Source organism: Schistosoma haematobium, chromosome 1, assembly GCF_000699445.3.
Source record: "Schistosoma haematobium chromosome 1, whole genome shotgun sequence".
Taxonomy (NCBI): domain Eukaryota; kingdom Metazoa; phylum Platyhelminthes; class Trematoda; order Strigeidida; family Schistosomatidae; genus Schistosoma; species Schistosoma haematobium.
In genome coordinates, this window is record NC_067196.1 from 64,150,007 (window position 1) to 64,161,912 (window position 11,906).

Genomic DNA, 11,906 nt, shown 5'->3' on the forward strand with positions numbered 1-11,906 from the left:
CAATTCAATACCTTTTGCTGGAAGTATACTAGACTTACGAATGGCAATTAGTTGAAGAGCCTGAGATTATTCTGATGAATAAAATGGATTATTTAGATAAGATGTTTTGATTTTCATAAGTTTTTCATGTCTAAATAGTACATAGTACTAGCCATAGGTAGGTATGTGACCGATAGGTACTCAAGGAGATCTTAGCTGATAATTCAGTTCAAGAATACGAGTAATGGCCTAATGTAAAGACACTAAACAGTAGTGTTAGTTACTTAGATTTCTATAAAAATAATCTACTAAATTGGATTAGGTATATGATAGAATCAAATGCGGAAATCGTTATCCTTATGGGCCGACACTACCTAATTGAAAGCTGGACATCCATGAGCATTGGATAAAACTTTTGCGGTGGTTTAGTACTCTTCAAAAATCATTGTCAATAATTACGTACATTATTGAATCTATATCCTTCAGATTTGGAAGTAAACACTATACTTTTGAGACACGGAGTTGTAATATGGTAGTCCACTTTCTTAACTCTGACCAACTTATAACTAGCATGTTTCGTATGAAAATCATTGTTTATCCTTACTTATTTCTCACTTTCATTATATGATATCGTTAATTATCTGAGTTTTCTTTCACTCCAAATCCCAAACAAGTGTAAATATTTTAACAATCAAGTTGTTTTAATTATTCCTGTAATCTTGTTTTCATCAATCTTTTTAGCAATTATAAAAACGATACATGAAAGCTTAAATATATTATTTTGTTATTATCCCCTAACTTAATTCTTGTTACACTTTCGCGAAAATTACAGAAGATAAACTTCTCATACAGTAGGTTAGAAAATGATGATGAGTATGTATCTGATGTTTTCCAATGACTGACACGAGTGTATGGAATAGAGCTGTTTTAGTTTAAGATGTGTTTAATAAAGATCCAGACAATACTGTACTGATATCAATTGCTTCTTTAAAATCGATCAGTAATATTTGAGAAGTTCCACAATAGAACGAAACGGCCATTCAGTGCTTCAAGGTTTTCCATCATAGTCTAGCTTCAATTAACTCATGATCTCAACTATTGAATTTGCTATAATATCCGCAAAAACCACTTTTAATAATATTTGTGTTAAACCATGAAAAACTCGTTTTCATGATATTCCAAATCACATGTACAAATGCTGCATACAAAGTGATTAAAATGTATGTTAATTGAATTTTAATCAATAACTTGACTTGTGAATACATGACTAAGTAATACGCAGTAATCATATGTTTCAATGAAGCTTTTATGTACCACTTTTTGTCAGGTCCCATCAAAAACTGGTGAGATTTTAATCATTTCAGTAACTAATTTATTTATACACTTCCAGTCAATAAAAATGTAAAGAAATTATATTAATTTTTTTGGTTGACAGCAAAGTTATTCAATGAAAAGCAAAAGTACAGCATAAAATTCTTTTCTCATTAGAGTTCATAAGTAAGTAAGTGATATTACAGTCACTAGGTTAAAAAGAATTCTTATTATTGTATCCTATATAACTCAATTGTACTTAAACATTTTTTACTAAAAGTGAAATGTTTGGTATTGTCTATGTAGAAAATTCATCCTTTTATATAGTGATATAATATAGAGTTAACATAAAACTGATGAATTGTAGAATAAAGTATTTTAATGTTTAATATAATATATTACACGATGTAATTCTATTCGTTGTAATTGTCTATCCCCAGTATTCAATAGTATTCTTTGTTAAAATGTTTGTTTGTAACTTTGCTATAAATTTAATAGATCATTTTTAGAACGATAAAATAACATGTTTAAAGAAAAATTCTTAAAGACTAATCATACCTATATATTGGTCATCATTATAAATTGCAATATTATATTGAAGAGTATGTGATCATATCAGGCTTAGATTTCTGTTGTCCATTTATGATAAAGATTCATACCAATGGTAGATATCCTTTGATATATTCTTTGACATATTTGTCTTTTAACTATCCAAATTACAGAATACTAGATATTTTATTGACGCTATAGTTACTGACTGAGTATGGTAAATTTAACTGAACTATTTATTTCTACCTCTATCATCAGTTCATTAAATTTGTTTTATCCTGTCTGCTCTGAAGTTTTTTCTCTCTCTAACATTCTTTCATACTCCTTGTCTCTAATGGATAGTTTTAGATTTATTCTCTTCTCTGGCTAGCTGATTTTTTCTGAGCTTATCAAAATATATGTATTACCTGATTCTTTTCTTTCTATACTATAGAACTCCCTTTCACTAATACATGTGCTCACATGTTTATTCAATCATCAAACATTTTATTATATTGCAACATATATACATATTATCTGTTCCCTTGTTGTTTTCTTATTTTGTTCATGTTTCATATGTGTAATGAAACAATAATAATATTTGAAGTAATTTAACGGTATACTAAAATTCAAAGATAGACAAGTTTCGCAACATGCTCATGAAAGAAAGCAAACTACCCATTAATAAAATAAAGGATTGGGCCTGATAAATAGGAATATAACAGAAGTATTGAAAATAAAACAGTCTGAACACTAGTAATTGTTTTTCCTAAACAAGGAAAGAAAATCAGAACATTCAAAAGGGTTGATGTTTATTTTATATTTCCTTCCTTTCACTCAGTTGTATTTTCATTTTGGGAAGTGATCTGAGAACTACGATTAAGTTACCTCTAGTCCTTCTATATAACAAGAGGGATAGGTTTAGCTTGGCAGTTTCTTGTCATATGGTAGCTTTTCAATTCCGGTAATCAACGAAGTTGTACTCCTTTAAACCTTCTCCAATTACTTACTGTATTTTTTAGGTAGAAGATGGCCGCTTGTGTGCAATACCCAAGTTTAAAACGAAAAAAACTGTTATCAAAGTATGAAAGATTTTAGCAACGACATAAAGACTCAACGTATTAACCATAGGGTTCTAAAACTTTTGGCGGCTATCACACGACAGTGTGCCGTAATTTTCATGTTTTGACTAATGATAACTCCTCTGTCATTGTGTGGGCAACAGGTAATTCATTGTCATTCATCGTGTATTCATCTGTATCTTGGTGACCAATATGTACCATAATGCATTTAGAAGCATTTGTAAACGGCTCCTAAACACTAGACCATCCAAACAATTTCTGCAGGTCATTTTGAAGCTCTAAACAATCATTTCCATTTCTATCACTCTCTGTGTCTTGATACTGTCAGCATATTAGAAAACTGACGATCATAAGAGACTGGGAAGGTCGTTTTCATATTAGTGGAATAACACTGGTCCCATACCGTACCCTTGGATACTGTATTTATGTTATGGGGTGGGGTCATCGTATTACTGTTTGTAATTACGTGTTATTTTACTAACTGGATAATTTATACACATTTGTAATATGAATAAAACAGAATCAAAAACCAGTAAAGAGAAAACTGAAATGAATTTAATCTAGTGAACGTAAATTTTAGATAACTAGATAATTTAATCTTGTCAGAGAAATTCGTCTTTCCATTGAATTATTTGTGTGAGAGTTAGTTGTACTACTAAACCAAAAGAACGAACGTAAATAGATTAAGGGTCAAACTCTAAGCCTACTAGTTAATATTTAAGTGTTTTAGCTAATAAGCTCCAGCTCTAAAGTACATCATTGTGGTCAAAATTTACTTCAGAAATTTTATCACTTTGGTCCAACAAACTATCTATGCTTCAAGAATTTATAATGAATTTTAAATTGAAGACATGTACGCAATAACTGAAATTATGACGTTTCTGACTATTGAGTTCTTTTATATCGTAGAATAAAATAAAACTAAATATGATCATCATTGACAAATGGACCGATCTAAGTTAGGATACTACCAAACCCTTAGATCGGTTCATGATTCCAATGAAATACAACAATCTCCACAACTTCATTCTAACAAATATGATTAATTTCCAAATTAACCCATCAGAATAATACTTAATCCAAAGAATTCATAAATGTTAGAAGTTACCCATATACTACTGAGAAATGATTTTTTTTCTTAACAAATCATAATTGTCAAACTGTTTTGTCCTCTTAATCCAATAAACTCAAATAAAACATTTATTTCAAATTAAATGCCATGTAAATCGCTTACATAATACTTTATTTATTATTATCTAACTCATTAAAGAACTATTGATCAATGTTTCATCAAAATAATTCGAAAGTTTCCTTTTAAATCTAACTTTACTTACTTTACTTACGCCTGTTACTCCTCGTGAAGGAGCATAGGCTGCTCACCAGCATTCGCCACCCAACCCTGTCCTGGGCAATCCTTTCCAGCTCCTTCCAGTTCCTATTCATCCTTTTCATATCTGCTTCTATTATCCGACGTAATGTGTTTTATGGCCTTCCTCTTTCCCGCTTCCCTTCAGGATTCCAAGTTAAAGCTTGTCTCGTGATGCAGTTTGATGATTTGCGTAATGTATGTCCTATCCATTTCCGTCGTCTTTTCTTAACTTCTTCAGCTGGAAGCTGATTTGTTCTCTCCCAGAGAAGGCTGTTGCTGATGGTATCCGGCCAATGGATGTTGAGTATCTTGCGTAGACAGCTATTTATAAATACTTGTACCTTCTTGATGGTGGTTGTTGTAGTTCTCGAAGTTTCAGCTCCGTACAGTAGAACTGCCTTGACGTTCGTATTGAAGATTCTCACTTTGATATTGGTTGAAAGTTGTTTTGAGTTCCATATGTTCTTCAATTGTAGGAATGCGACCCTTGCTTTGCCAATCCTCGCCTTTACGTCTGCATTTGAACCACCTTGTTCATCGATGGTGCTTCCCGGGTATGTGAAGGATTCTACATCTTCCAGAGTTTCGCCATCAAGAGTGATTGGATTGCTGTTCTCCGCCTTGAATTTGGGGACCTTGGTTTTACCTTTGTGTATGCTGAGGCCTACTGATGCAGAGACTGCTGCTACACTGGCTGTCTTTATCTGCATTTGTTCACGTGTATGTGATAGGAGGGCTAGGTCATCTGCGAAGTCCAAATCGTCTAATTGATTCTGAGCTGTTCATTGTATTCCGTGTTTTCCTTCAGATGTCGAGGTCTTCATAATCCAGTCGACCACCAGAAGAAAGAGGAAGGGAGAGAGTAGACAGCCTTGTCTGACTCCGGTCCTTACTTGGAATGCATCTGTCAGCTGTCCTCCATGCAATATCTTGCACTGTAGTTCGTCGTATGAGTTCCGGATAATATTGACAATCTAAGTGTCTCTGTTATATTTTTTTATACTTATAATTAGTTTTATTAGGATTATAATTTCTATTTCTTCATTGAGCTTATAAATTACGAATTGGGTTTTGTAATAAGTCATTTCGTTATCAGTGTTAAAAGTATTATCTAAAACTCAGTAACATTGTTTGAGGTTCATTTCGTTAATTATTTTAAACTAAAACAGTTTCTAGTTTAATTTGTAATTATTTGAAATATCCCACTGTTGGTATTTTGAATAAATGTTTATTAGTCTTAGTTAGCATTTGTGCACTCATTGTCAATTACCTCAATATAGTTATTGTGACACAAATTTGTATAGAATAGATGGAATATGGTTAACAGTGGAATTCAGGAGAGACATGTTTCGTTCTGTTTTGAATTCTTCGGTCAAATCCAGCTGACAAGCCCCAAATAAGATCAAGCGCGTACCCTGGATTCTTATACTAGCCTTATTTCATTTATTACGTGTCAGCGAGTTATGTGTGGTGATTCCATACGATTTGAAAGTAATCTTCAGTTCAAATTAATCTCAATTGTAGAACTATTAAAAACTATCGATTATCTCCGATCTAGCTTTGGAATTTCCTGAATTTAAATAATCTGGAAAGTAATTGAAAACCATTAAGTTCTGGATAGAGTTTCTTTCTGATTTTGACAAAACACATGTTCATTGCTCTGTAGTTCTGTAGTGAACACGAACGCCAGCCGAGAACAATCGAATGTATCTAACACAAAATTACAGGACTTGTTAATAAAATCTAACAATCAAATAGTAAATGCTCAATTTGCAAAATGTCCACCAATTATCTCAAAATGACCCAGACTTCATTGTTCTCCCATTTTCATACTAATTGCATCCTTTTTCATTCTGTACTGTTCGATCCCCTTGTCTCTCTGCTGCCAGACCTTCTGTTCACGACTAACATCATATACTACTTATGTCAATATAAGTAGCACACACCACAGTTTTTCATCAATCATCTGTTCATTTAAGTCAATAATGAAAAATTAACTTCATTAATTTAGTATTGAAAGTTTCATAAGTTTTTCAGACATTCTGTTTCAATATTACGTTAACAAAAAAACTCTATACGTCAAAGTAACTGAATGTTAATACATGTTTATCGTAATAAAATATACACAAGAAAGATCATAATGATAAATAAAAATACTTAGGTTTCCTCCAAAACATTTTTCTTTTTAAATATATATTATGTTAGTTACTAATACATATATTTCATTATGGCTATAGTTTGTTTACGCATTTCCTGCTACTATTTTTTTCTATTACCTGAGGCTATACTTAAAGTTTTCTGAAGTCTTTATTTTTACAAATTTCAACTATAGTGTAATCCTTGTAAATTTGGTTTAGAATAACCAATTCATAAAATTAAATAATTTTATAAATGGTGAAATAATTTAATCATTTTTAACTAGTAAATTAGTACTCAGTCAATCAGCAACCACGTAGAACTTCGTACGTGCGTACATCAGTTCGAGTTGCCATACCAGATTAGCATACAGATATAATTGTCAGCTCAAATCCTATAGTAGTAGAGGTTGTAAATGTATAAGCAGTAGTCAGAAAAATTAGGGTTTGAAGATGTTATTCAAGGAGTATAATACAGTGAAGCAAAATTGGAAGGAGAACTGACGAAGTGTCACTACTCCATCAATTGATTTACCATCCTTACCTAGTACACGTTTCCAACAATTCAATCATGAAGCAACATTTTGCATTTCGAAGGGCAGAATCGCATCCCGAACATGCTTGCATTGTTGCTTAGAGTGGTCAGAAGACTCTGCATTTTGTCAGCGTCTTCACCAAATAGAACTATGTCATCAGCATATTCTAAGTCAACAAGTGAATCTCCCGGTAGAAGTTCAACCCCTGGAAATCTAGACGAGGAAAGTGTTATCTCTAAAAGTACGTCGACGACAAAGTTGAACAAGAATGGAGAGAGTGGGCAGCCCTGACGAACACCACTTGAGGTAATCAATTCTGATGACAGTTCGCCATAAGCTCTCACTCGACCGGTTGTGTTCGAGTAGAGAGCCTTTATAAGGTTAATGTACTTCTTTGGTACTCCTTTCAGTGACAAACACTGCCATAGAACCTTACGATCGACAGAGTCGAATGCTGCTTTAAGGTCGAGAAATACTACGATTGTGGGGCGTCTGAACGTGTGTCTGTGTTCTAGAACCTGACGTAGTGTGAATATGTGGTCTATATAACCACGTCCAGGTCGAAAACCGGCCTGGTTTTCTCTAGTCTACTTTTCACGAGCTTTGGTTATTCGTCGAAGTATTATTGAAGCTAACATTTTAGACATTACATTAGTCAAACTGATTCCTCCGTGATTGTCACAAGAGGACTTTTTTACTTTCTTATAGACTGGCACAATCAGTGATTGGGATCAGTCAGACGGGATTACGTCAGCTCCCAGATTCTCCCTAAGACCTCAGTTAATCTCACTGCTAATACTGAACTGCCATCCTTAAAAATCTCGGGCGCAAACCTGTCAAGTAAATTAGTACTAGTGAAGAAGAAACATAAAGTTGAAGTATATGAACACGGAGAGTTGAAAATCACATAGAAGAAAGTGACACGGAGTATTAGGTTATAAAGAATGTCTCTCAATGTAAGAGGTTTACAGCTTAGAATACCCTGAATTTCTATTCGGTGATGGAAATAGAACCTGCTCGGTGTGTTCATTTTTTATTTGCATCAATGTCGTTATTTTTACGCAACCATGGTGATATATACATGCTAACATCGATAAGATTGGATTACAGTGACTATGAATGTCCTTAAATTTTTAATAAATACAAGTTAGTGTTCGTCTTAAAATTCTAACATAGCTTAATTGATAAACAATATACACTTTAAAAAAGAATCCACTTATTAACCGGTGTCAAGAACGATAGTCGAAGTTTGGTTCAGATTATGAACCAGGAAAACAAGTACATATTGAAATGGTGTTAGTGTAACCACTAATATTCCAGGTCAGCATAAGAAGTTCTGAAACTTTAGCCAATCAATTGTAATGAGTCATTTCCTTTACAAGTTTTTATAGATGTAACTGTTAATAAAGAAAGCAGAAACAGAACGCTGAAACATTCTCTTTAGAGAAATCAACTTTATTGTATTACTCCTTTTCAGCAAAAGAGTTTCCTAAAGTGTCATATAATTTGGTTGACGTTGAACTAATCACATGAATATATTCGTCTAAAATTAATAATAAACTTTATTGTTAATAATATAGTATACTAACAGTAAGTCACATCTAGCTGTTGATAGAAAATCTCATGGACACGTATCTTTTAATTACATTATAATTAGTGTCATATTGATATACACTGCATCTAGAACCGTTTTGACATTCTTTTACAAACATTTCCTATGTTTAAGTAATTTTAATTATAATATATTTTTAAAATAATAAACATATGTTAAATCTTGTTATTACAATGATTTCAGTTTTATGTGTGAAGGGGGAAATCAAGAAGCAGAACACATAACAAAACCATGCATACTAGATTTTGTAATAGTAATTAATCGCTTGTTATCACTGTGAGGCCCTGTTGTTTAAAGAAGTGTTACATATAACCAAACAGTACCTGGTTTTAATGTATTATGTTGGATGAACTGAAGTTATAGTCTATAGACATCATTAATTATCTAAAATGTCAGTTACAAAAGTTATACACTAGCTGATATTTAAATAAAGATTGTAAATACGAAGTGTAAAATTACGCTAATCCATCAATGTTTATTCATGAATTTCTCATGCTCAGTTTTCAATTATCTACTTTATCATACTTACTTACTTATGTCTGTTACTCCCCATAGAGCATAGGCTATCGGCCAGCATTCTCCAACCCACTCTGTCCTGGGACTTCCTTTCTAGTTCTAAATCCACCTGGAGCCTCTCTGGGGCTACTGCCGGTCCCAAGCCAGAATAAAGGAGTAGGTTTGAACATGAGATTAGCGACTTCATCCCGTAGAAAACTAACTCACTAAAAAAACACTAACCAGAAAAAAAACTCTACCATGATTTGTGATAATATAAAACCATGAATTAATATGATGTACATTTTTTTCTAAGTACTTTAGAATAGGACGAAACCGCCGTCCAGTGCTCCCAGGTTTTCCATGGTGGTCTACCATCAACTGACTCATAATCACCAATTAAAATGAAAAATTCCAATGATTCATAAATAACTTGAATACATCAATGAGAATGAGTTTAATCTGATATAATTTGACATAGAAGTAAAAATCATGGTAGTTTTGACTTAAATTTATAGTGCAATATAGAAAAGACAGGCTTATTTACAATGTGAATAAATATCAGAAATGGCATAATAGAGCTGAATAGATACAAACTATATGATCATTTGATAACTCACATTTTAAAAAAAGAATGTTTTTTGGCGCACATCAATTTTCATGCTTTTCTTTAGTTTAAATAGAAAAGTCTTGGTCACTCTGATATTTATTTGAAGCTTTCCATGTATAGTTTAATCAAAATATCGTATAGAAGATAAACTTTCAACAGTTTAAGTAATTCTGATCCATTTGTTGTTATTTCTTTCATTCAAACATATATATATATTTCTAAGTGTCCAGTAAAATAAAACTCTGTAAAACCTATAAGAAAGCATATCATTCTAAGTTATTACAGTCAAAAGTACAAGAAGATAAAAATCAGTTAAAACAAGGATTATGCTCAAGTGGAAAAACACAAACAAAATAAACCATGAAGATAATACTAAGTTAGTTTTGTTTTTTAAAGAAAACTTATCACGGTCTTTACAGTTACAGTCTTCATTAAGAATTTTCAAAATTTCTCTCAAATATTGGTAGTTCGCGTATAATACATGCTTTAAAAGTTTTATAAAGCTTATGCTCATAAACTTTAATAGTTTAGAAGTAAATTCCGTAATAAACTTAAAATGAGTCAAAATGTGGAAGACTAAAACTTGACTAAGTATTTTAATGGTATCATGTTGGCCTCAAGCCAAAACGCCAAATATTTGATGCGAGATATTATTATTTATTATTATTAATGGCTTTATTCAGTATTATATTTTGGTACAATATAGAAATTCTCAGCACAGGGTATTTCAACTAGTTACTTACACAAAAAACAGAAACAAAGACAAAAAAAGGTTTAAAAAAATCCGAAAAACTGTACAACTTTTCAAATTAGAGACATGTTAAGAATGCAGGTTATTGGCTATGTTAACTTTAACAACCTGTTCGTCACAGAGTATATTTGCTAGGTAAGGTATTATAGAACTTTTATACTTTTGCTTATGTGCATGGATTTTAATGTAATTACGTCTCGTTCTACCAGAAGATATACAAGGAGAAAGATAAGAGTGAAGGGGATGGTTAGTATCTGATAAAATAACACCTGTCAGGAGTTTGCATGACTTTAGATGTCTATCCACAACCATTTTAATTATGACTTCAAAAGATTCACCACACACCTTGCTAACTGCCTTCAGCACTCTCTGCAATACAGCAAAGTCTTTTCCCAAAAGTCCGGGAAAGAATAATGGAGAACAGTAAAGAATAATAGGTAATATGCAAGAATTGACAAATCATAAGAGTAAATGACGAGTAATCCTAAGAGCATGCAATCTTTTTATGTAGTACGTCAGATAGAAAACCTTATTCGATAACAATAGAACGTGAGAAAACCAAGAGAGGTCAGAGGAAAAGGTGACACCAAGATAATTGACCTTCGGCACTGTGTTTATCAAAGAGTCTCCAATGTTACAAGTATTATGGGATCTCAAAATGGTGTTTAGATTCCGTTCATGTCTCATGCTAAAGTTAACAGCTTGACATTTAGACGGATTAAGTAGAAGACCATTACCAACAGACCAACAATCAATACAAGATAAACTCATTCATTTCTATGGGATGTAAAGAGGAAGAGATAGGCATACATACATACAGTGAGATCATCCGCATATTTCACAAAAGTGCTTTCCATGGAAGATGGCAGATCATGCAGAAAAAATAAAGAAAGGAAGAGGTGAAAGAACAGCTCCTTGTGGTACACCTTCGTGAGACAGTAGAGACTCTGAATACTTTCCTCCAAGTACAGTGTACTGTTCCCTTCCAGAGAGGTAGGAACATAGCCAGTTGGTTATCCAGCTGTCAGTGTTGACGCTGATTAACTTGTTAATTAAACGTAGTCTTGGTATATAATCAAAAGCTGAAGTATAGTACAAAAAAAACGCATCGAACATACTTCTTACCCTTTTCTAAGTTGAACACTATGTTGTGATGCAGAACAACAACAGCATCTAAGGTGCTTCTTTTGCATCTGTAAGCAAACTGATATGGATCAATATGTTCTTTTATCGCAGGCTGAGGTGGAAGTATTAATAATTTTTCCATTGTTTTGAGGAAGGGTGAAGTTATTGCAATAGGTCTAAATTTTACATTCTCATCACCAGATACTTTCTTGGGTACGGGGATTATCTTAAATGTATACTTCTAAGAAGAAACAGTTATCTAATGGTCTTTTTCTATACGAGTTATTTGGCTGATATCAGCCCATGATAAAAATATCTACAAATTGTAAAAAAGTGATGTAAGTTCTGGCTCAAACACACATAACTTTACGAA